Genomic DNA, 26,232 nt, shown 5'->3' on the forward strand with positions numbered 1-26,232 from the left:
AAGTATCCCAGAGATATATTAATTCTTATGGAGGTGCTGTTCTAATGATTCTCTCCATTTTCAAAGCTATTTTGAGGCATTCAAAGTCAGATTTATTAAGCTGATAGACCAAGACTGGGAATTTAGGCACAGAAAAGCTCAGCACTGATAAACCTAACATATGTGTCTAGCCCTCATAGTGTCATTTACAGTGCTACATTATGTGTCTAGGCATAGTATTTCATAAGACCCTTAGCTCTTCCTGGCTTCATCCCAAAACCACACAATTTCTGGAAGACAGTTTTTATTCTCTTTAGACCCCATTCTATTGTACCCATGGGTACAACTCTGTGAAAAAGCTGCCTCTAGTCTTCATGAAATATTACTTTCACATCCTGGCTAAATCTAAATTAATCCTGAGGCACTGTCAAAAATGCCCTCCTATACTTTACCTGACAGAAAATGACTAATGATTATTTGGCAGTCATGGCATTTAAATATTGATAGTTTTCCTCAAAAGCTCTTTTATTTCTTTATTTGATATTTAATTTTTTTTTACTTTCTATAAATGTGCAAGCAATTTGCACCTAATTATGCACTTGTCACTTAACTCCCACCTGCAGTTTTTCACACTCCTATTCCAGACAAGCATAAATTAAAATGATTTAGCTGCATTGGATCAACTGTCTTTTGCTTGAAAATTCTTCATATCCAGAAACATTGATGTAATAATGATAATAATTATGATTATGATGAAAGTAATAATAATAATTTTAAAAAGAAGAAGAAGAAGAAGTACTGTTCTAACTAAATAAATGTAAACTAATAATGCAAACTACTGATGAAAGCTAGTAGTATCTATTCCAACTATCTATCCATCCACATATCCATCGTTTTGGAAGGAAGCTGTGATTGCAGGATTTTGTATGAATCTTTAAAACAATGGCATTGAAAATGGAAATAAAAAAATGTTTCCGTAGCACCACTGGCTAGACATCTGACTGAAAGTTGGAAAAAGAATATTGAAAGGCAGGAGCTGTGAGAAAGCACAAAAAAGCTTTTGAATGAGGAAGCATGATAATAAAACTCCAAAGCACTCCATGGTAATTCTGATGCACTAAATTTTAATAATACTGATGTATTTTTATAAGGAGTAGGCAAGAATAATAACAACATCCTCTGCACAGTAAGGACATTGACCTGTTGGAGCAGATCCAGAGGAGGGCCACCAAGATGGTCAGAGGGCTGGTGCCTCTCTCCTATGAGGAAAGGCTGGGAGAGTTGCCATTGCTCAGCCTGGACAATAGAAGGCTTCTGGGTGACCACATTGCAGCCTTTCAGTACCTAAAGGGGGCCTACAGGAAATCTGGAGAGGAACTGTTTACAATGGCATGAAAAGATATGACAGGAGATAACGTCTTAAAACTGGAAGTAGGTAGGTTTAGATCAGATATTAGGAAGAAATTCTTCCCTGTGAGGGTGGTGAGTCACTGGAACAGGTTGCCCAGAGAAATTGTGGATGCCTCATCCCTGAAAGTGTTCAGCACCTGGCTGGATGGGGCTCTGAGCAACTTGGTCTAGTGAAACGTGTCCCTTCCCATGGCAGAAGAATTAGAACAAGATCCCTTCCAACCCAAACTATTCTATGAGTCTACAATAGAGAATGGAATTGTAATGAACCTGATAATCATATAAAAATGAGAGGTTGTGTCTGAATTTGTTCTTTAATGAGTTTTCATTGCATATGAAAATAAGTAAAGACACAAATGTTACTCATAACCACAAAGAATGCCTCAAAAGACACTGCAAGAAAGAAAAGTACGAATAGCTAACATATGTAATGTTGAGAAATAATAAAGCCAAGAATAATTCAGTTTGTGATCCAAAAGCCATTATGCTCTTCAAGAAGAAAGGTTTGCAGGACCCAAGGGACTAAGCTGAGACTTGCTAGAGTACAAAAATATTTCTACTGCTGCCTAACACTGCTAGATGTACACCAGTGGGAGAGCCTACATCCCAGCCAGCTGGACAACTCGCTGAGCAGTTGAAGTTGAGTTCCCAGAAGGAGAAAGATAGTATCCTGAAGTGTGAATGAAGTTAAATATATTCTATCTGTGAAGAAACCATACATTAATAACTCAAAACTATCTATGTGTCTTTCAGTATTTATTTTGACAACTTTCACTAGGGTTACTGCAAGATGTAACTGTTGGCTACCAGGTTTTGAGTGGTCTAATGTCCCTCTGTGACAACTGTATATCAGAACCACGGGAAACCTGTGTGTGTGTTTGTGCATAGCGTAAGAATTATGGCTTCCCTCCCACTTTGAGTTTCTCAACACAGGAATGTAAGTCCCATTATCCCCTGGTGCTTTTATTTAAACTTTGTTTCCCACGAAAGCAACAACTAGCAGTTTGCACACTTAAACAGTGCTGCAGTTTAGTAGATAGATAGCAACGTGGATAGCTCTTCTGGCTTTTCAGCCTTTTCAGAACAAAGATGTAGAAGCACTCTTGAACATATTTTCCCAAGCCTAACCTTTGTTTCAGAATTTGGACTGTAAAGAGGAGAGCAACAACCACTCCCATGGTATTTCCTGTTTTCTATCTTTGGTTGACACTGACAAATTCAGAAATATGAATAGTGCACTTCTCTGTGTTCTTCATGATGGGATATGATGTAGCACCTCAGGGAGGGTGGTTCCCTGTGTGCTGAGATCAGTAGCCATTGAACCATTCTGCAGCTCTCAGCTGTGCACCTGAGCTTACCTCCCACAGAAGGTGCGGTGGAGGAGTGCGCCTTGTCCTGAGGTGGACAGGGACAGCTATACAAGGGAGGCAGTATGGACCTTCAAGCAAAACCACTCAGAAACTATCCAGGTTCCATGGGCTGATCTTGTTCCTGTTAACTGAAGTGTATTGGAGCCAAGAGGTGATAATAAAATCGTGTAAACACAGAAATTTTAAAGCGCTGAAGGGTGAAGAAGAAATAAAACAAACTCAGAGAGATCTAGAGAAAAAAATATCAAACTGCAAAATGAGCTTCATTCACTATGTAAATCAATCTGAATCTGCATTTGTTTCCTGTCTTACAGCAGGCTCTAATTAAAACTGTGCTGACTACTGTTTGTTGCTGATACAGGAGCTGAAAGTAAATCTAGTTAATTGCCTAACATTGTAAAAGCCTTACAGCATGGAGGAGAGCTTCATTTAATGAATCAAATTCTGAACTTGGTCCACTGATGCTCAGGGAGCTTTTATACAGTTTATTTTTCATGCAAGAACATTTCTGACTATCCCTCAATCCAGCTGAAGGTTTGGGGAGGGATATTATTAACTCAAAAGTTTGAGCCTGTCTGTCTCAAATAAAAAAAAAAGTTACTTATTAACATAGTGAATGTATTTTGTATACATCGGTTCAGTTGTTTATAAATCCCTATAATAGAGTAATAGTGTATTTTTGGGGTCATGGATACCATTACTGGTTAATATTTAAAAGCACCTTCTAAACTATAATTTACAGGCTACGTGGCTTTTAAAGGCATTTGCAGCTGAAGGTCCTTTGTGTTAGCTGCCAGTCACTTGCATGCCCTTTGCTTATAGTGTGTCTGGCAGGTTACAGCGGAATAGGTTATGATAACTCAGCACATCACTTTAAAGAAGCTACTTAGATTTGTTTTCTCTTATAATTCTAAGTCTAATTAAAACTGTCACCTTTAGGGACAGAAGAGGTCAGAACTGCTTAAAAAAATTAAAAGACTCAGATAACACCAAGAAACAGAAAAACAAGTATAATGGACATTAAAAGTGATGGTATCACACAACTGGACTGTCACATAAACAGTTTTAGGAAGAGATCTTGAGTCTTCAGTAATACATACAATATTTATAAGCACAGAAGACTGCCATGAAGACATCAGGCACCCCAGATTTTATCAGAATGTGAGTTAAATATTGTTAGATTGTAACACACAAAACCATGTAATGGCCACTGCACAGACATGCTGCCCAGTTTAATTAATTAGTTAATGGATTAAACCAGTTATTGAACTAAATAATTTGATAGACGTATTCTACTAATTACACTCACAATAATTAAATAATTTCTGATTCCATTCTCATCAATATTTCTTAGTGAGTTTTAGCTTTCCTAAATGAGCTCCAGGAAATTCACACTAACAATTATTGTGGTGAAGCTGTTATCCAAGTTGCAAAAAATGTACAAAAGATTTATCATAGAATTTCTTACCTACTGTCACAGGTTTGAGACCTTAAAAAATAAAAATGCAAAGATAAAAATATGCTTCAAAATAAAATCTAGTATGACATGAAAAAAAAATTTAAACATTCCAATCTAACATGCAATCTCTTAGGGACACATTCATAATGAACTAAAACCTACCAAAACCCCTCTAACATGGCATATGCTTTAGGCTGGTTCTTCTTCTGAGAAGCCTAACCATGAAAAACTGTGGCTAATCTCAACAAAATCTTCTTAGAAAAACAAATCAAGACAAGCCAGTGTTTTTGGCAAATGGTTTTCAACCTTTTCTTTTTTTAAGAATTTCCATCCTCTTAATAAGTTTTTTGACATCTTTGTTTGGCAAGTTTTTCTACTAGAACTGCCAGAAGCACAGGATTCTGTGAGTTGATGCTGTAGGTGACAAAATCCAGGAAAAATTCCCCATCCCTTGCTAGTGCCCTTCCTGCAAGAACCAGGTGGCACTGGGATGATCCCTGAAGCCTCACAATGAATCATTCTGTTGTAATAACATTTATAAAAGCAACATATAACCTGATGTGACTGCATGCCAATAATGATAAGTTTCTTCTCTTAGGATAATAAACCATTCTAATTATCATATATTAGCCCTCTAGGTTATTATGGAGATGCAGCATTCATTGCAGAACTGTCTATAGATTTCTTCTACAAACATTTACAACAGCAAAAATGAACATCACACAACTTAACATCACGTTTTCTGGATAGAAATCCATTCTATAAGAAGCAAAATTTGCAACTTCCATTGATTTCAATACAGATTACATATTCATGTTTTCAACAAATAGCATGTAATAAGTGGGTATGTGACATCTCACAGATGCTGTTATTAGTTTGTGAATAGCATCAGTTGAAAGACTGAGCTTTACTAACACTGAACTGCTCTAAAATGAATTTAAAGCATGACTTTATAGTTTTCTCTGCAAAAATCAAATACCTTCAAAGTTTTTCTTACTCTGAAAACCCAACAGCTCATAGTGAAATTGCATTCAGACTGCTTGATGCACCTTTAATCATAGTGATTCTCCTCAGTTTCACTGACAGCAGTGGTATGATGTCCTTTGTGCACAGCTCTTTATCTTTCAAACATTTTTCTTCCTTCTGTCTGAAGTTTACAATTGTTAGCATCACTTTGCTTGACCTTTCTCATTTGTTTATAGAGTGAGTTACACTTACAGAGCACTTTTCCAACATTCCTCTAGATGCTTATGCCAAGATTGCAAGTGTAGAGGATTCACAAAGTAGTTTTACTTTCTTCCCATGAGACCAGATGTGTGAGACACTCTAATCTTTCCTCCTTCTGCAGTAATATGTAACTGATGACTATATGATTACATGCACTTTTCCCTCTCTACAGTGACATGAATAATAAGTAGCACAGTCAGAATGCCTTGGCACAAACTCTACCTTGCAATGAGTCCATGAGGCTTGCCATGACTAAATTAATCTTGAGCATCCTCCTATGACTGTAGGGTTACATCCACAATTTTCATAGTTTGGCACAGTTGCCAAAAAAGCTAACATAAAAAAAGTATCTGAATTCTGGTCTGCCAGAATGCTAATGGCAATTACAGTATCTGTCTATTAAGAGGCAATTTAGTTTTCAAGCATGGAGTCCTCCTCATGTACACAAATATGGATAGATGAACCAACTGGCACAGAAGCTTTGGGAAAACACGGGTTTTTTTAGTTCACCTCAGATAAACTTGTTGACACAAAACAGTGCTTTGAAATATATTTGGAAACAATTGGGCATTACTTATTCATATCCAGAGAATTCAAAGGTTAGTCTGCTCTTTTATTCAAGCAAAATTATCAGCTATATTTAACTAACCAATAAAACTCTCACCTCCTGTTACCATACCAGAAAGGAGAACAAAACTGTCCCTCTGCATGTTGAGGACTCTGTGACACAGCTATGCAGAGGCCTGTGTCGTGTTAAACTATTATCTCCACTCTACCTGTGGGTTATTGGCTTTTGTGAGCCTGCAGGTCAAATATTCACCTGGTTGCAGAATATGCTTCTAAACCACTGGGAAGATCTGAGCCAAATACCAGTTTTATACACACCTCTGAGACTTCTATACCTACCTCCAAGTAAAGTATGGCATTTAAATTGGACCACTTTGGGATTTAAGCAGAGGGCTGCTACAACTCAAACACGCCTCTGAAGCATTAAGTCTTTCTTAAGTACCAATTCACTGTCAGCCAGCCTTGACAGAATTTCATTACTGTTTTCTTGCTAGGTTAGCTACTGGTAGAGAAAGGTAACAAGAACTCCATTTCTCATGCATTTTCTTCCCTTATAGTGCTACATTCTTTCACTCAGACTGTACAGGTGTATGCCTATACCATCTAAGTAAACTAGCCTCTTGTTTTGCACAAACAGTACACTCACTTTTACACTACAACATTGTAGGCCCTGAGAATTCTTGTATGTCAGTTGTTAAAGCTGCCTGAATGCTCCAGATTGGAAGCAAGCCAGTCTTATTCCTGCATTTCTAGAGTGAAGCTGAAGTCTCACACCTTGTTTATAATCCATCTAGAGTCATGTCAGCAGCTAAAGTAATTTTCCACACCCCTCATATTGTCACCATCTCTAATGTTGATGAGGCTGCTTCATTGAGTGTTCCCTAATACATTTTTTTGGAGAATGATCTTAATTGACCTTCTAATCTGTATAAACAAATGGAAAAAAAGGAGATGAAAAGGACACTATCTCTTGCCCCGTTTGCAGATATATAAACCAAGTCACAAGTAGCCAATATCATGCTTATGATGTTTTGCAGCAGAACCTTTTTGTGTAAAAAATCACAAAGCTATTTGGCCAATTAAAATAAAAAAAAAAGCTAGTAATTCTAAGCTGAAAGTAATTTGACAACCCAGTGAAAAGTATGTTGGACTAAAGAGTAAATACAAGCTCTCAATAGCAAATCAACCTTCATGACACTGTGATGTATTGTAAGTATTTCTTGCATTACAGATTCTGCTTCACTTTTAAAAGTAGATGATTACTGTAGGGAAGACATGCAGGTTCAGAGACACTAATAATTCATGCAACATTCAGCCCATCAGTAGCTATCTTTGTCTCTAATGGGTCTTTAAGAGCCCATTTTCATTTCATATTGAAATGGTGAATACTGTCCTGCAGAACACATACTGATAAAAAAAAGAAATGCATTGTATTAGACTGGCAAAATAATTTGCGCCTTCTTGAGCTCCAAACTAGTATGTTCTGTGTGCTGTTCTTCAGTGTGGTAGGAAAGAAATTAGTCATTCTGATAAATGTTAAACATAGGGTCATAAAAGCCTGGAATCACAGAATGGTTGGGGTTGGAAGGGACCTTAAAGATCATCTAGCTCCAACCCTTCTGCCATTGAAGGGGCGCCTTTTGCTAGACCAGTGAAAGGGTTAGCCCATAAAGCCCCATTCAGCCTGGCGCTGAACACTTCCAGGGATGAGGCATCCACAATTTCTCTGGGCAACCTGTTCCAGTGACTCACCACCCTCACAGGGAAGAATTTCTTCCTAATATCTGATCTAAACCTACCCCCTTTCAGTTTGAAGATATTATCTCCTGTCATATCTTTTCATGCCATTGTAAACAGTTCCTCTCCAGATTTCCTGTAGGCCCCCTTTAGGTACTGAAAGGCTGCAATATGGTCACCCAGAAGCCTTCTATTGTCCAGGTTGAGCAATGGCAACTCTCTCAGGCTTTCCTCATAGGAGAGAGGCAGTAGCCCTCTGACCATCTTGGTGGCCCTCCTCTGGATCTGCTCCAACAGGTCCATGTCTTTCTTGTACTGATGGCTCCAGAGCTGGATGCAGTACTCCAGCTGGGGTCTCACCAGAGCAGAGTAGAGGAGCAGAGTCACCTCTCTCATCCTGCTGCCCACCCTGCTTTTGATGCATCCCAGAATACAATTGGCTTTCTGGGCTGCAAGCACACATGGCTGGCTCATGTTAAGCCTCTCATCCACCAACACCACCCAGTCTTTCTTGGCAGAGTTGCTCTTGATCCGTTCATCCCCCAGCCTGCATTGCCAGAGGGTTGATCCAACTCAGGTGAGTTGTACTTGGCCTTGTTAAACCTCATGAGTTTTCCACGGTCTCACTTCACAAGATCACTCTGGATCCCTCATTTCTGAAAAAATTATAGTGAGCTTTTGCACAGAGTTGTAACGCCTGCTTGTGTGGTTGAGCACTTAGTCATACAAGTAATATGTATATAACAAGGTGTCAGTCTTCATACAGTTAATCAAAAATTCTTATCTGGCTCAAGAGTGTTTAACAGAATATTTTCTGTCTGCTTTTTTGTTTGAGATTGCAAGAAGCTGTCTCCTGTTTATTCTGGATCTGTTCCCTGTCTGGGGAGAAATGTCCTTCCAAGAAGAGGATGACAGCAGGGTTTATTATTTGTATGTGATTTACTACATTTAAGTCAGGTTACTGCATGATTATCTTGGGAACAGTGCAAAATTTTCACACACAATTACATTTCAGTAGTGTACTGTATCAATAATTAATTATTTAAATGAGAACAAGATATAGAAATTTTCCTCCAAAAAGATGTACTCTATTCCATCAGCTGTAAGCTCCCTCTCCATTTTCTTTCAGAAAAAGTAGACAGATGATGAGGAGGATGGGAAAGTAGTGTATTCAGTGACTGATCCTAGAGCAGACTTGTAACTCTGCTTGCCTTCCTGCCTCCAGTCTATTGGTCTGGAAGCTCTTTGCAGCTAGCACTTCTTTTTCTATAACGTAATCGGTTATTTGTAAAAATGCAGAGCTGGAGTCTGAGTTAGAGACTCTAGAAGCCCTTTTTCCCCTAGAAAGAAAGGCTGCAGTTGGAAAGTTTGCATTCTCTAAACTGAATCTGAATCTGCTTTTGTGTTCAAGAGGAAATGTAAAAAGAATAGATACAGTAATACTTCTTAAATTAGTTCATACTTTGAAAGCATAGTACTGTTTCAGAAACAGTAAAAGGAAGCTAACACTGTGACTTCTGTGTAACATTAACTATTCTATTCTTCTTCAATTCAGATAAGGCTAAGGAAAAATAATGAAGTTAGACGAGGATTGCCTTTGTTTTATTGTCTGTTGCCAGGGAAAAGCAAAATTTAAATGTTCTTTTCACCCCATGGAGTCTAAATGTATTCAAGTACTAAAGATGATTAGTAACAATGCAAGCCAATATTAGGGTAATTTAAACTGTAAATCATTATATTCTACATGATGGGATCAAATAACTTTCAATGTCTCATCTAAAAACTAATGAAAAACAATAATTAAATAAAATCAAGACTTTTAAGTCATTGCTAGCTAAAAACATATCTGAGTGTGTTCTGCCAAATATTAACTAAACTGAATTAAGTGTCTGCTACTCTCTACACTTGTCTTCTCTGTTTACAGGGTATCAAGCTATATGGTTAAGAAAAAAATTGTGAACTAATAATTTATTAGCCTTCAGTTAGCACTGGAAATACAGTGGTGGGCACTCTGAATGTTCAGTTAAAAGCAATGAGGACTGATGACTTTGAAAATGTAGTTATAGAAAGAACAAAAATGACTGTTAGCATTTCATAAACTGAGCAGCTCCTATGTACAACTACTAGGCAAGTTTAACAGGAGCATTTTCTTGCATAGTAACTGATTTACTTTACATACATAATGCATTATAATTTTACAAGGTTCTCCATCATACCTTTGGACTTTAACTGAGCGCTAGGCATGAACAGGATGAATATTTTTTTGTTAGTTATGGTATTGCAAAGGGGTGCCCTCCTGTTGCTGAAATTTTTTCTTTCTGACAGCATTAGACACAAATCTACATAATATTATTATCTCTCTTTGGCAGAATTCCTGGTTCCATTCTGTTTACAAGTATCATTCCTGTTTTACTGAAATTAATTTGCCCTAAGGACCAGAATTAACCTGTGTTTGGATCAATAACTTTAACAACATAAGACCATGAAAATAATTTCAGTCATCCCCTCCTAATTCCCCCCCCCCTCATTGTACATTCAATATATTAGTATAGCTTTTACTGTTAAACTCATAGCTTTGTATCAAAACTGTGTAAGAAAGTTTAAGTCCATTCTGCCTGCCCCATTGTCCTGTTAGGGACCTTTTTAACAAGATCCTCTATTATTTGTTTTTAGGTATACATTACTCTTAAATTACCAGATCCCTTGGAAGCTGAAACTTGAGTCAATATTATGCTAATTTAAAGTTTCTTGCAAAACTCTGCCCTAAGCAGAGTTGTCAAGTGCCATCTCAGAATAACCTGACCTGTTCTCTCACATCATTTAGGTTCTGATACCCAAATATATGATAGCATGATCTCACTATTTGCCAGTAATGAATTAAGCTAAACAGCTGGACATTGGGCATGGCTCCTTCCCTAACCCACTGTGCTCCCCTGATTCCTTGAAGCTCTTCCACTTTGTATAAATATTGGATAGTTCATGGAAGCAAACTGCTCAGAACTCATTTGACAGTCAAAGAACTCCTGTGCAGTCTGGGATGACAGGGTACAGCTGTGAATTCGTCCCAAAAGGTTTTTCAGAGCCCCAAACGTGTCAGTTACTCATTATTTATTACTCTTCCCACTGCTATCAGAAACTGTTGTGTGTTATGGTGTTTGGTTGTTGCTGTTTGTTTTTTGGTTTTGGGGGTTTTTTTTAAGTCTGATATATTTCCAAATAAAATTTCTGGTTTTATGAAACAACATTTCTCAAGAAAGAAAGAAAAAAAAATTCTGGATCATCTCTCATAAACATCTTCCTAAAACCCCATCCCTTTTGCAATAGTTCTGTCTTCATTATCTTCTTGTATCTGCTCCATTCCGAAGCTGCCTATCTCTAAGTGGCTCCATATACCACAAGTGTCTCCTCTCAGATTGCTGTAACAATGTCCCCTTTCTCTCAGGCTGGCTCTGGGCCAGTCCAGCTTCTTAGTGCAGCAATTCCTGTTCCAGTATAATGGGTAAGATAAGCTGCTATCAGTGTCTCTTACAGTAAAGTCTTCACAAATTGCTTTAGTTTGGAAGGACTCTATCTCCTGGATGTCCCATATAAAATTCTGGAGACTAGTTTGGCTAAAAAAGTATTCCCCAAGCACACATTGCATGGCACATTACACAAAAACACTGCCTGTTTACATTTTACTTGGACATAATGACAAGAAGAAAACCTGTGTTCCAGAAATGTGCATATGCAAATGCACATTTAACACAACTCATCCAAATGAATTAATTCTTTCTAAGTTTAGTACAAGGAGTCTTAAATTCTCTTTGCTTCATATAGACATGAAAATATTGCAGCTTTTCCTATATAAAGGAGGTCGGTCAGATCTGGTGTTACCCTCACCATGCAGCAATAATTCCTTCAGTATCAAAGCCCCTCATACATTGAGCAAAATCTACCAAGACAAAGCAATGGGCTGGTTTCCTGCGCAAATTCCAATACAGTCTCCTTTTTTCTCAAATGTCAAGTGGTCCATTCACTGTATGTCAGGAAGCAGTATATCATGGCTTAAGAATACATGTTCAGAGAAACATATTAACTCATTGAACTGATAGATACTGCCAAATGAAAAGGTAAGTTTTCTGGCACACAGGCCATTTTTATGGTCTGAAGCAGAAGTAGCAAGCCCCACTGGATGGAAAAAGGTACTTGGTAGCTGTGAAGCAGGAGGGGATATTGGCAAAACAGGAGGTGAGAAGGCAGCTATCCCTGTGTTTAGAAGAAATAGAAACAAGTATTTATCACCTCTAGAGCACTGAAAGATTAATTGTGGGAAAATCAGAGTAGGAGTTAAAATCAGTATCTTGATGGATTCTTGATGGTATTCGTAGGCCTGGATTGTGACAAGACTTCCTCCACTTGAAACTTTTTTGTTATGATGACAATTGCTTGCTTCAGGGTGCATAACCATAATAGGGTTTGCCTCCACATGTTCCACAAAGTATATGAAATAATCAACAAGGTGTATATAAATTCAGTGCCATGGAAAGTGGATTATGTGAGGAAAAAGTATGCAAAAGAGCTTGGGAACACCATGTATTTCCTACAACCACCTTTTGGATAACTCCACAGAATGTGGTGCTAGTGGCAAATTGTGTTTTGCCTCTTTTTGTATATTTCTGTATGTAGTGTTCTTTTGTTTCAGTTTAAAGCTCTTTAGAGATACTACTCTTTGTAGAAACAGCTCTTGCTTTGTTAAATAAATAAAAAAATTCTCATTTTTAATTTTCTTTTCAAAATAGAAAATTTTCCTAGAATACAGGTGGCTGAAATCTATAGAGTGAATGCCTCATGAATGCAATGTCTTGCAATCTATAAACTCAACTGGAATGATTATTCCAAATTCCTTGGGTTTAGAAGTAAACTTAAAATAAAGTTTCTAAAGGAAAAGTGGCATGAATCATGATTTATTGTTTTCCAGTTGTGCTAGTGACAATTCTCCAGTCATTTGAAACAATTTTCCCTGACAGGATTCTCTTTTTGCAATTCTAAGGTGTGTTTGGGATGAGCTCCACAGGTCTGGTGCTTCTCTGTGCTGAACAGAGCAGGAGGACCAGTGCAGCATGATTTTCTTCTTTCTGCAGGTCCTGCTTTATGGTCTAGTTTGTCACAGTCAAGGTCTTGATGTAAAAAAAAATGGGAATTAAAATGAGTCGAGTGGGACAAGAGAAGAGTAGCTGTACAGGACTGTGTGCCATTGCTTATGCACTGTGGAGAGTAAAAGGCATGACTGTTGCATAAGCCAACCACCAGAATGAAATTCAGTGAACAGGAAAAACTGGACAGCTGTGTAAAAGAGTAATGCTGGTGTTCCTCCATAAATCCTTATAATACTACATTAGATTTTTTTTATTTATCTTCCTCACATGCCTTTAACTATGCCAAAGTCTTCCTTTGATTGGATATTTTTGTTATAGCTGTTCTGTGGTAAAAATCAGTTATGTTCTTTTTTCACACTTGAGTTTTACCCTGTGATACAGAAAATGGCTAGTTATTTTTGGAACAGACCTGGCTGCTGCTTCAGGGGGGAACAGATTAACTTTTATGATTTTATCCAGTGGAAATTTTTTCACAGGCAGAGCTCCAAATAAAGCAAAGGTATATCAGAGTCTGACTGTCGCCAGTCCTAATCCAAAGCTGAGAGGCCAGTTCTGATAGTGTTTCACTAATTTACAGTAGCAAAACCAACAGAATTGCATGATGAATGCTGCAAGTACACTGTACACAGTATCCATAAAAGATGAACATAGTTTGCCATTTAAAGTATGCTCAAACCTTTTTAACCAAATACTATTTTACCAAGAAGCTCCATGATAGATTAACTAATACTAGAATGCAATAAGTAACACATTTTGTTCTACAAGCACCATAAATATGGTATAAAAGCCTCTACAAACCTTTTTTTACAAGGGTCCACTGATGAACCCAGCTTTGATGGTAGATAAGGCAGTGTAAATATCCAGACTTAAGGTCTGTGAAGCATGGTCTCAATACCCAATGCTTTTCTGATATTAGCAACAATCATGAAGCCTTAGTGAAAATTATAAGGGCACTTAAAAAAAATTTAGTGGAAATTTTCCTAATGCAGAAAGATTAACACAAGTTATTCAGTTAGATGTCAGTCTGTAGAATGCCTGATTCTCTTTCAGCACTTGAAAATCTGTTGTCAGTGTGAACAGGATTGTGGTTATCAAATGCTCTTTTCCACAGTCTTGAATTGCAAATTTGCATTTTAAATTCAAATTTAAAAATATTGTGCATCTGCGTGCTTATAGCTATATACATTATGGGAGGAAAAATGCTTGTCACGGATGTATGTTTGATGTTAATTTTGTTTGCTAGATCCTCAGGGAAGGCTATTTCAAAACAGCCCTGTTTTCGATAATACATCAAAGCTTTTCCATTCCTTCAAAATAACTCTCTTATTGAAAAGCCGTAATAGCTCAGTTAAAGTGTGTGTGAATGTGTGTATCTACCTTGTAGCACATGAATGACTGACAAGAATCAGTTTGTAGTCCCAGATGTATACTACATTACCAAATCCCAATCAGAATCACCTTATTTATTCTATTAACTTATTCTTCAGCTATAAATGTTGCAAACTATGCAAGTTTTCCCATTTTTAGGAATCTAATCAGGTCTTTATTTTCTTCAGTTTTATGGTCTAATCTACAGCATTGTCTGCTGAGATAAATTATTTTTCAGTGTTAAAAATGAAACTGGTATAGCATTTCTTTTCTGAGATGAAAAAATATTTGCCAAATAAATGCCAAGGATATATAGTTAAAAGGGAAGACATTTTTTGAGAAAATGCTTCCATGAAACAGTTCTCTAGTTATCTAACCTATAAAACATACACAGCAGAAAACTTCACCAATTCAAATACTTCTTTGTCAGGATGTTGAGTCATGCTGAGTTGAGGTGAACATCTACACCTGATCTAAGTATTCCATTTATAATGTCCAACTGGGGAACAAAATAGGATTATCACACTCCCATAGCTAAACATCTATCTATCAATAGATAAGACTATATGAATATATTTTAATAAATTTCTAAAATTAACATATTAATCAGAAGATTTATTTTCTCATTCAGGAAAAAATTCATCCACAGCCCACAGGCAGACTCCAGCTGGGCCTCAACTCAGTGGAATGAACTGATGGTCCTATTGTTTTGCTTAAAGGTGAAGCAAAGCTGCTTTTTTTCTAATGTGGAGGTGAATGTGTTACATTCTTACTAACATGGTGTTAATGACCATGCATTTATGTTGCTAAAATGTCAGTCTTCAGGATTTCTTTTCAAAATTTTTTGGTGAGAGGATTTGATGTAGTCCTGTAAACCAATACTGAATTCAAGGGAGGATATTATCAAGATAGTAATTATATTTATTTATATGGAAAATGCTCACATTTAGCGTTTTTCAATCCTAATAAACAGCTGCTTATGCTAGAAATGTCATTATGACTTTCTTTCTTCCATCCTGATATGAGTGCAATGCTGATCTTCATTTGACAGCAAATATGTACACTGTCACCATTTATATCAAATACCTGGATATACTCAGTAGAGAAATCAGTCTGGAACCTTTAACTGATCACTGATAAAACAGGAGATTTTTATGCTGAAATCTCCATCCTGTAATTTGCAGTAAAAGTCAGGATAGCTAATCTGGGTCCCAGTTGTCTCTTTTCAATGAGACAACCATTCGGGGTACAATTTTCTGTAGTTCTATAGAACTACCAATTATTCACTGCCACAGTGAGCCATTAAAGACCATCAGTCAGTGATTCATGTCTGGTAGTTATTTTAAAAATCTAAAAGGATATCTACAGAAAAAAAAATCTTCATAATTCCTAAATTCAAGGGAAATTCTGCTTATAAAAATAATCATCTTCAATGAAGGAATGAATTAAAGTTTTGGAAGATGCCCCAAAAGGGCAGTTAGATCTATAGGTTAGGACCAAGCTGGAATGGGAAGACAACAAGGCAGTATGTCAACTGAAACAGGGTCTGAGGTCTGCTAGAGGAGCAGAGCATTGAGCCAAGCTGCTGAATATAGTTATGTATTAAATACGGTCAGGAGTGAACTGAGGTTCAGGAAACTGGCCAATCAGGGATGCACAAAGCTGAACATGCAGCCTCACCTTGAATATTGTGTGCAATTTTGGGCACCCCAATATAAGAAAGACATTAAGCTCTTAGAGAGCATCCAAAGGAGGGCAATGAAAATGGTGAAGGGCCTTGAGGGGAAGCCGTGTGAGGACACACTGAGGTCACTGGGTCTGTTCAGCCTGGAGAAGAGGAGACTGAGGGGAGACCTCATTGCAGTCTTCAACTTCCTCATGAGGGGAAGAGGAGGGGTAGACACTGATCTCTTCTCTGTAGTGACCAGTGACAGGACCTGAGGGAATGGCCTGAAGTTGTGTCAGGGGAGGTTTAGGTTGGGTATTAGGAAAAGGTTCTTCACCCAGAGGGTGGTTGGGCACTGGAACAGGCTCCCCAGGGAAGTGATCACAGCAGCAAGCCTGACAGAGTTCAAGAAGCATTTCTTTTGGACAATACTCTCAGGCACATGGTGTGACTCTTGGTGATGGCCCTGTGCAGGGCCAGGAGTTGGACTTGATGATCCTTGTGAGTCCCTTCCAACTCAGCATACTCTGTGATTCTGTGAAGAACTAAACAGCAGCACTGCAAGAGACTGGGTGAAGGCCAGAAAGCTGAAGGCCAGGGAGATGCGAGAGAGAGAGATGAATGATGTTGGACAAGCTGGTCACCATTCAATCGGTGCTCCACAAGGAGTAAGGAATCAGGAATGAAGAGATAGAATTTAAACAGCAAACAAAGCAAGGAGCCTTAACCAATGTAAGGAAGAAAGACTGGAGAATAAGATGCAAACGAGGCTGCAAATGAGAGATGCAGAAATGAGAGAGACAAGAACCTGATGCATGGCAATAACTAAAAGGAACAACTGGGAACAATGGATAGGATTGTCTCACCTCTCCTGTAAGTGAGGCAAACCACCAGACAAATTTAAGACCTGTCCTCAGGATGCCTGCCTTCCCAATCGTCCTGGTTCCCCAAATAGCTGATGACAGTCACTCTCCCTGGAGCAAGTTAGTGTGGATAAGGCTGAAGCAAGTGGAAATAGCTAGGAATTGGGATTTATCTGGCCAAACAAGCAGGATGAGATGGTCATTCATCACAAACTAAGGTTAAAAAAAAAACAAACAAAAAAAACCACCAAAAAACCAAACAAAAACAAAAAACAATCAAACAAAAAAAAAAACCTACTAAAAACCAACCAACCAACCAACCAACAAAAAAAACCTTCCCTAATCTGCTTCCAGAAAAAAAAAAGTGTTGATAAACGATACACTGAAATTTCTGAAGAGTCACTTAAAGATGGAGCAAAGGACTGTGACTTGACTAAAACCAATATTTCAATACAGACAAAAGAAAATATTTTTTATTTATGAGTGAGATATCTTAGTAGGGTTTTTTTGAAAAAAGTTTAAAAATGTTGTAAAAGGTTTTTCCTGGAATAAAGTTGTGGCAGTATATGTGCCTGTAATGTATGTGTGTGTATGTATGTAAGTATACAAACAGTAGGTTTCCCTTGCCCCTGCAGGCCTAATCCAAATCACTGCATAATTGTGGCTGATAATATGCTGCCAGTTCAGTCTCTATGGAGACATCAAAGGACATTAGGAACTCTGATATTTTACATAAGCATTTCCCAGGCTATTTTTATCTCATTTACTGCCATCTCAGAGAAATTCAGCTGCTCACATCTCCTGTTTATTAGCTTCCACACAGAGCTGTACTGACACAGATATATTTGTAATGTTCCTCAAAAAAATTAGCTCAAAGTAATACCTTTTCCAACTCTCATCTCATCCATGCAGCTCAAGGGAAACACTTGGAAACACTGATATCCCAAGATTTGAAAAGGTCACTTTGAATAAAGTTGGTACCAAGCAACCCCTGACACTGACTGAAAAGCAGATTACCTCTCCAAACGGCTAGCTGCTATTTCTTTTTAATCAATAGCAAATAGCATTTCAAAGAAAGTTCCTCAGTAGGCATGAACTAGTTATGGACATTCTTCTTCTCATTTTTACAGGATTAGGTGATTTTTGTTCTGATTGCCTTAGGAAAAAATAAAAAAAAAAAAAAAGAAAAGTAGAAACCCAAATCCCAGAATTTGAATAAGTATATTTAATTAACTTTTCTACTGGACCAGATCCAATAATTTACGAGTCTGTTTTGAAATCAGTAAATGGTTTTTAAAACTACTACTCTAGTGTAATACTAAATCAATCTTTTAAGGTTTTTAATGCATTTGAACCAGATCAAGATTAAAATAGAGATAGGAGTTATAATGAGAGCTTTCTGAATGGACTAGTCTAAATGACTTGCTAATAAAAAATGGTAAATATTGACAGTGATGCCAGCTTGCAGTAGATTCCATAGGTAAATCTTTGTCTTACATAACATGCTCAAACTAAGGAGAAAAAAGATCACAGTTTAAAAAAATCTTAGGATTATCTTCTATGTATGTATGTGGAGGAACACTTCATTTCTTCAGAAGGCTATGCAAACCTATCTACAAACTGATATGCTTTCAAAGAGATCTAAAATACTTAATCCTTTTTTGTGGCTAAAATTCATTTAGAATTTAAAGAGTGCCTCAGTCATATAGGAACTCTTAAGCAGCTAAGATGTGTTTAAATAGCTGTGTTTTGTGAAATGCCATATATTATGTATATAATATATAAGCACCATATTTTTATCTTCAGACATATAAAATAACAACAGTCTTTGTTCATGTTCTCATTATTACTGAGAATAAAAGGCATCAACCACTATCCAGTTTCTTTTTTGAAATAGACTTGAATAAACTTTCAGGAAAATTTGTTTGGTAAAGTAGATTTGGAAGTATAAAATCTTTGTGCAGCTCAGAAGGGATCCAGAAATTCTTATATATCCTCCTTTTTGCTGAAGAAATTATTTAGAATGCTCAGCTATGGGGCTGGTTCAGTTATCTGACAAGTTACTTTTCCTTCTGATAGCATGAATTGCTTGAGGGCTGTGATAGATAGGGAAAAGTCTGATTGTTAAAATTTAACTGTAAGAGGACAGGAGTATTGCATCTGCCAAGGAGCTAATGAGTAGCTGAATGATCAGAAAAGGCAGCATTGACATTTGCTGCAATAAAACCAGAAGAGATAAAGTCGAGTGATGAACCCTTTGGAGTAAATATCTTACTTTCCCCAGTGTATTAGAGCTAGCAATGAAACAACTGGTATTTCCAATATTAGATTTTATCTTTGACCATATGGTACAGCTTGCAGAAATAATTTTGGCAGAACCTGATGTGGGTTTTTTATGTGCTTGCTGAGTTTTTTCTTGGTATAAGCAGATGCCAACATTAAAAACATATCACTGGGTACTATTAGAGTAGGTACATTAGCTAGACATCAAAAAATGAGCTAGTCTGTATTTTCCTCAATGAATAAATGTGCAATTCAAATGCTTTAAATTCATAGGTGTAAGCCACTGCCCTTTATATATGATAGTGATAAAGGACATAAATTTGAGTGTGTAGTTTTACCCAAAAGTTTCTCATAAAATCTGAACAGCTGAACCCTGCTCATTATGTAATTTGTGGGTGGATGATTACCAGCTCAGGTGGAAAAGCAAGGAGCTGCTTTCAGAGAGAGAAAGACATTCAGCACTGCCTGAGATGCTGCTGTGTAACCCTGGCAGAAATATGAAGGAGACGTTGCACAGGTTGATGCCAAAACAATGTTGATCGTTGGATCAGAAAAATTTTTTCTTGAAGCTTGTTTCAAGATAACTTAACTTTCACTACCCTGTGATTAGCAATTACTAGTTTCTCTTAAAAAGCAAAGCAAATGAGATCTTGGATTTTGTAGGTTGGAAGTGTTATCAGCACTTTATCTGATGCTGCTCTATGAGGTAGCTTGCTCCTGATTACAGGTAGATTAACTTGGAATAGCTGCTGCACCTACTGCCCCCTCTGATTCCCCCAGATATCTGCCATCCCCCTAGCAGATACTAAATACAGTGTCGTGAATGAGAGTCCAGATCCAGAGCCACTAAATTCAGTAGGAGTCATTCCTTTCTCTCCAGAGTAATTGAACCAGTGCTTTGGGTTTCTGTGCTAATTGAGTAGAAACGACATGGAAAGATGCCTCCTTACTTCCCTGGCTCCTGTTGCTTACACATCACAGTTCATCAAACCTCGGCATCGGCAGGTACACAAATAAGCAGTTTAGGCAGTGACTGCGGGGAAGCAGATTGCTAGGGATAGCCTCACTTACAAAGAGCCTTCCAAAGCCTAATGCCACCAGGCTTTCTTCTGTGCCCAGCTCCATGCTGGCTGCGCATCCGCGTGCGCACTGCTGGGGGAGCAGCCAGCGAGCAGGCGGGCTGAGCAGCGCCGGAGAAGCTCACTCACGCTGAGCTAGACAAGAGCGAGAGAGGTGCAGGCTGCTACTTCCTTGCTGTTACCAGCTGCTGGATCACTGATGAGCTCATCATATAGAGAAGAGAAAACATGTGAAAACAGAAAGGAAAAAGTTTGCTCAGTTCTAATGGGGGCTTCTCTCAATAAGGTAAAGGTGCCAGATTGACATCCTACTTGCAAAGTTCACTTGCTCTCAAATTTTGCCTGGACTGTTCTGAATATATGGAATTATTCTAAGTTCAAGAAGTTTGTTTGCTTTTACTTTACTGAAAATCTCAATTTTAATTTAAATTTATAGATTAAATTTCTAAACCTCACATTTTTTTAAATTGGGTCCTTAAGGGGCTTTTTGCATGTAGAAATAACCACCCAAATCTACAAAATCAGTTCTTTTGCCCCAACAGTTAAGGTGCTAACTAGGCATGGATAACTGCAGAAGTAATTATTAGTTTTGCAGTAGCATCCAATGTTCAGTTGACATTGTCCTAATGTGATGAGAAATATATAAAGACCTGGGAGGGAAAGATCTTCATTACATTAACTGTCTGCCATCTTGCAATCCCTTGCTTTGACAGCTGGTAAAACAGCCTTTTGTTTGGTAGATAGTATTAGAGGGTTATATATTAAATTCAGTGTCATTTTGCTGTGGTAATTCTAGTAGGTAGATTTAGGATATAAAGGGGTAATTGTCAGAGAGAGTTTTAACATACACTGCTGATTTAAAATCTAAATGATAGATACAATTTTCCATCAAACAGAGAACCTCGCCTGTAATGTAGAAAATATTTCCCTTTTATTACAAGCTAAATGATCTAATCTGTGTGTAAGCCAAGAAATTTTATAACTGTTTCTATTCATGCAGGTCATAAATGACCTTTTTATACAAGCAGATTATGGAAGTATTTATGTAAAAAAGCTTTAAAAAAAGACACTGAAAATCTGAAATGTTATATTACAAATCTGTCTTGACTCCCACTAAAAATAAAAAAGTTATATTATGAAAACTAAAGAAGATCAGTAAACTGACTCAAAAGGATTAGCCACACAAACTAACACAAAGTAAAAAGTTACTCTTTATCAGCCAATGTGTAATGCCTATTCATCTACATGCCTTTAGCAAATGCAAAGTACTTTAAATTCGCCAGGTTCTTTATAACTGAAAGCCAAGGTAACTGAAATTACCTGACATTTTCTGTAGGCTAAATAAGGCGCTCCTGCTGAGTCTGAGCTAAGAACAAGCGTTCCTTAGAAGAGTCAGATAATTATCCAACGTATTTCCCTTTCTAAAATTAAATTCCCTGAATACTCCTTTTTGGGGTGCACAGATGACCATGTGTATGCATTTGCAGGTGGGTTTTTTTGTTACCTTGTTTGATTCTGATCTTTAAGTCTGCATTCATCACTCAGAATACTCAGCCCCAAGAGCTGAAAGAATTTTATTTTCCATTTTGCTTTCTCTTTCCAGCTGTATTTCATTAATATCCTCTATGCCAAAAATATTTCTTGCTCCATTGTATCTTCAAAGATCTTAAGACCTTTGCAGCTTCTTGCATCGTTGGCTTGTTTCGGGAGAGAGGTAGGATATACATATAAGTTACCAATAACAGGAGCTCTGCAAATGCACAGAATTTACTGGGATGATTGGATCATAGAAGCTCTTTTCATAAATGAGAACTAGAATTTGCTACACTCAGCCTAGCAACATAGAAACCATAATTCAGATATGCTACTTTCTTTGTTAATTTCCATGAAGGCAATACTTTTCAAACAACTTATTTTATATCAACAGTAGTAAAAACAAGATAAACATCACATATGTATGTTAATTGAAAAACAGGTCTAACCCCCAGTTGAGAAAGAAACAAGAAAATTAATCAAAATTTCCATTAGAATAATTAGTGTCAGGTAAATTGAACCAAATGAAGAGTCAAACCAGCTCCAGCTGACCCCAGCTTGAGCAATGTTGTCAGTTTAGCCCATCTCCAGAGGCCTCTTCCAACACTGGCAATTTTGTAACCGTTAATCTGAGAGTGAAATATCTGCCTTTCCATTTAAGTTCTGAAATGCATCTGAAAGGTGTCGGCTGACAGCAGTTCTTAAGCAGAGACCTAGAGTTAAGCTTCTTAGCACTTAACATTTTCTTGTAACCATGGTTATCCCAACTGATGCAGCAGCCTGGACTCTCCTGAACAGCTCAGCATTTTTTAGCAGTGACAGTGAACAAATCCTAGAAAGAATTGCATCGCAGAAAACATTTGTGTTGCCAGTGGGGACAAGATAGCAAAAGAAATGCTGGACTCCAGGTGCCCATCATAGCTGGTCCATTACTCCCCTCCTCAGATAAGCAGGGGAGAGGAAATAGACCTTATAGAAAGTAACCCTGGATGATCACATGGCTTTACAAGTGCTATTACAGTTAGTAAGAGCTGTGCAGTCTTTATTATAGAACTCATCTGTGTGTCATATCTTCAAGGTCATGGTTTCATTAACATTTATTCCCTTTTTAGGCATAGCCAGCATTTGACATGAAAAACATATGTGCTTTCTTCTCATCTACAACCACTTGTTACTATACATTAATGTTAAAATTATTTGTGCTGTTCAAATTCAACAGGATTCACTGCCTAAAACAGTACACTTGATCCTTCTTTATTTACTTGCAGTACCACAAAATTTCTGTGAGTACACAGAAGGAAAATGTGGCCTCTGCCCCAAGAACCTTGAAGTTTGAAATGAAAGAAAGCATATGAGTGGGCCAAGGAAAGAATGATGTAGCACACAGACAGCTCACCAGCTAATAATGGTGTAGCACACATACAGGTCATCAGTGTAAACTTCTGCATGAAGTCTGTAACAGAAATTTTATGGATAAAGTATTTGCCTTACAAGGACCTCTGCCAGTCAAGAGAGCAGCCTGGAAACCCATGATATGAAAAGTCTGGAAACTATCACCGAAAGAAATGACAGGTAAGGATGGATAAAAATCCTTGTCATGCTTGGTTACCCAGTACCTGATTCTCAACTTTCTCAGCATATGCAGGCAAGACTGAAAATAAACTCAAATCGAAACAAAAAATAAAGTCATCATTTTCCTGATTCAATTCATTCTACAGAGGTTATAAATTCTGCTCCCTTTTTGTTTTCCTGAGTTCAAACTTTACAAGTTTGGGCTGGAGGAAATAGGAGAAGAATGGTTTCTAGTGTTATTTCCTGGAGATAAAGCTCATATCTAAAATGTGAGAGAGATGAAAACTGTGAACTTTAAAAGCCTGATTGATGATCTTAAGCACAGAGCAGTTTAGATGTTTCAGACTGGGCCATTAGTTTCATACTAAATCATGTTTAAGGCATATTATTTAGTGCTGTATCAAAGCACAACACACTTATCTTCCTAAGTATGCCATCACTATTGAAATGAAAGAAGACTGAGCTGAAAGTAAGCCTTTTAAAATGCTACAGCTAAGACTGGATTCCACAATACAATTCCAAGGAGTTTGCAAGACAGGAGATGCACAAAAAGCCTTCCCTTGTCTTTGCGGAGCCCAACAGGATCTCACCCTAACCACCATGGAGATCCTCCCCGGTCATTCCCACATCCCCTGCTCAAAGCTAGTTGCCATAAAGCCTTCACTGAATGGCTGGTACCTGATTTTCTTAGACAGAAGTCAGTAGAAGCTCATATTTCAATTTTTGATAATCAGTCCAAGGCACTCACAAACCCCAAACCAGAAACTTGATCTGAAGTGCAGCTCTTTTCAGGCAATAGATGACCCTAGGTGCTGTTATCTTTAACAGCATATAAAATGTAGTATATTTTTCCGCTGAAAATGACTGAAAGATTCAAAAATCCCTGCAATGTCTTTTCAAGCTTGATGAGACTTCATTATGCACTTTTCTTTAACATTTCTTTCCCTTGAAGAACAAAGTTATAAGGCAATGATGTAATGCACTGTACGTATTTACATCCAATATTCCTCTAATACTGTACAATAACTTCATCTTGTTCTGCTTCCTCTATATTTTTACCACGACACAACAGTATTCAGAGCCTGTATCTACATATTTCCATCAGTCATTGTTCATTAAGTCACAGACATGTAGAGCTTTGATCAGTTTTCAAACAAAACCAGGAATATTTCTAGCTAAAAATTTCCTGCAAGATTGCCATAACTGCATTGAAAAAACCAGTTCACTGTACAAACAAGCGAGCAGTTTTCCTTTGGAAGTCAGTGAAATCTGGCCCTGCTCTCATTTTTTAACTTCTAAGCTGGAAATGATGTACTATTACGGAAATAAAAGATAGGTGGATGATTTAAACACGACTGTAAGTATCTATACTACAATTATTTTGTACACCATAGGAAAAGAATCAAGCATGTGTTCCACATGCTTATTTTTGAGGGTTTAGGACAGAGTGATCACTGCAGCATAGCGTAGACATACACCAGCCACCTTTAAACTGTTTTGTTCAGACAATAGTAATAGCTCAATGCAAACTAATTTATCCTGTTTCCCCAAGATTTTTCAACTTATTTTTATCTATATTCTATCATGCAATACAAATACTGGAGTTAAACAGTTCAAAGTTAGCAATATGTATATTTACAATTATTTGTTGTATAATAATTAGTAGGGATAAGACTTTTCTAGTTTAAGTGAAGTAGGACTGACTATAGTAACAGCATAGGTGGATTCTTCATCTAGATCCACGCGGGATTGCTGGGGCAGAAGTTCTGACTTAAACAAAGAATTAAAGATTAATTGATGTGCTTTGCATTCAGGATGAATCAGTATTTAAACCCACATTCTGAAATAATGCTTTGTATTTCCAGGATGGAACAAAGACCATACTAATGAAATATATGCTAACACATAGCCAGGATAAAACATCTGTAGCAAAATGTGGAGCAAAGAAAATTAAACAAGTCCATTTGTATTACACCACAGGGAATAAACATTGACACAAGATTGCAGAAAGAGAAAAGGATGCTTGTAACAGTGAAATAGAATCACTTCCCTAAAATGACATTCTGCTTTTGTTTGCAAGAGTCAGGTGGGATTCTCTTTCGTATAAATGAGAACAAATGATTTGCTAATGAGTATTTTGTCTCCTTTCCTAATGTATCTCAGGTGAGCCCTGCTCTTGCCAAGTACATAATTTGTCACCACAAAGCTGTGGATATTCTGATTTGCATGGCTGATGAGCAGTGTTCTGGATAAATGTATTCAAATGAATATATTAGTGTAACACATCATAAGATTACCATTAGTGCTGGTAAGATTTATTATTCAGAGAGCAACACTAACCAGCAGATCAATGGAGAACATTGTATATTTTATTTGTGCTAACTTTAAAACTTGACAAGGAAACGGAATATTTTTCATTAGGCAAGAAAATTAAAGATGTGCAAAATGAGCTGCAAATGTTGCTAAGTTTTGTCAACCTTTGGGGAAATTTTCTCATTATTCCTGACTGTTAGGAAAGTATATGAGAAGTGGTAAACTCCAAAGAGTTGTTATAGGAGTGCAGATGAAAGCATGTGGATATAAAGTCATAAAGTATGATGAATAGAAAAACCCATTTTATTTGCAGCAATAGTAGAGTGAGATAAATGTGAAAAAATGAAAGATACTATGATTTAAAAACACCAGAATCCTTTTGCATTTTGACAGATTAGTAAATGTTAAATGTCTTATGCAGGGACTATATATCAGATTTGATAGAGTGAGTATATTACCGTGGGCAAAGAGAATCCACATATGAGTTAAATTTCCTTCAATACAGATAGGAAGAGGTGCCTTATTGAGAGAAAATTTGCTGATCTCTACACTTAATGTGAGATTCCCAATAAATTTGGTTGGGTGAAGCCGTAGTAGTTACAAAAGTTAATTTTAGAATGTGGACATTTGTAATAAGTGAAATAGTAATTAAAATACAGCAGGGGCAA

Source organism: Manacus vitellinus, unplaced genomic scaffold, assembly GCF_001715985.3.
Source record: "Manacus vitellinus isolate BGI_N305 unplaced genomic scaffold, ASM171598v3 scaffold_6_pilon, whole genome shotgun sequence".
Lineage (NCBI taxonomy): Eukaryota > Metazoa > Chordata > Aves > Passeriformes > Pipridae > Manacus > Manacus vitellinus.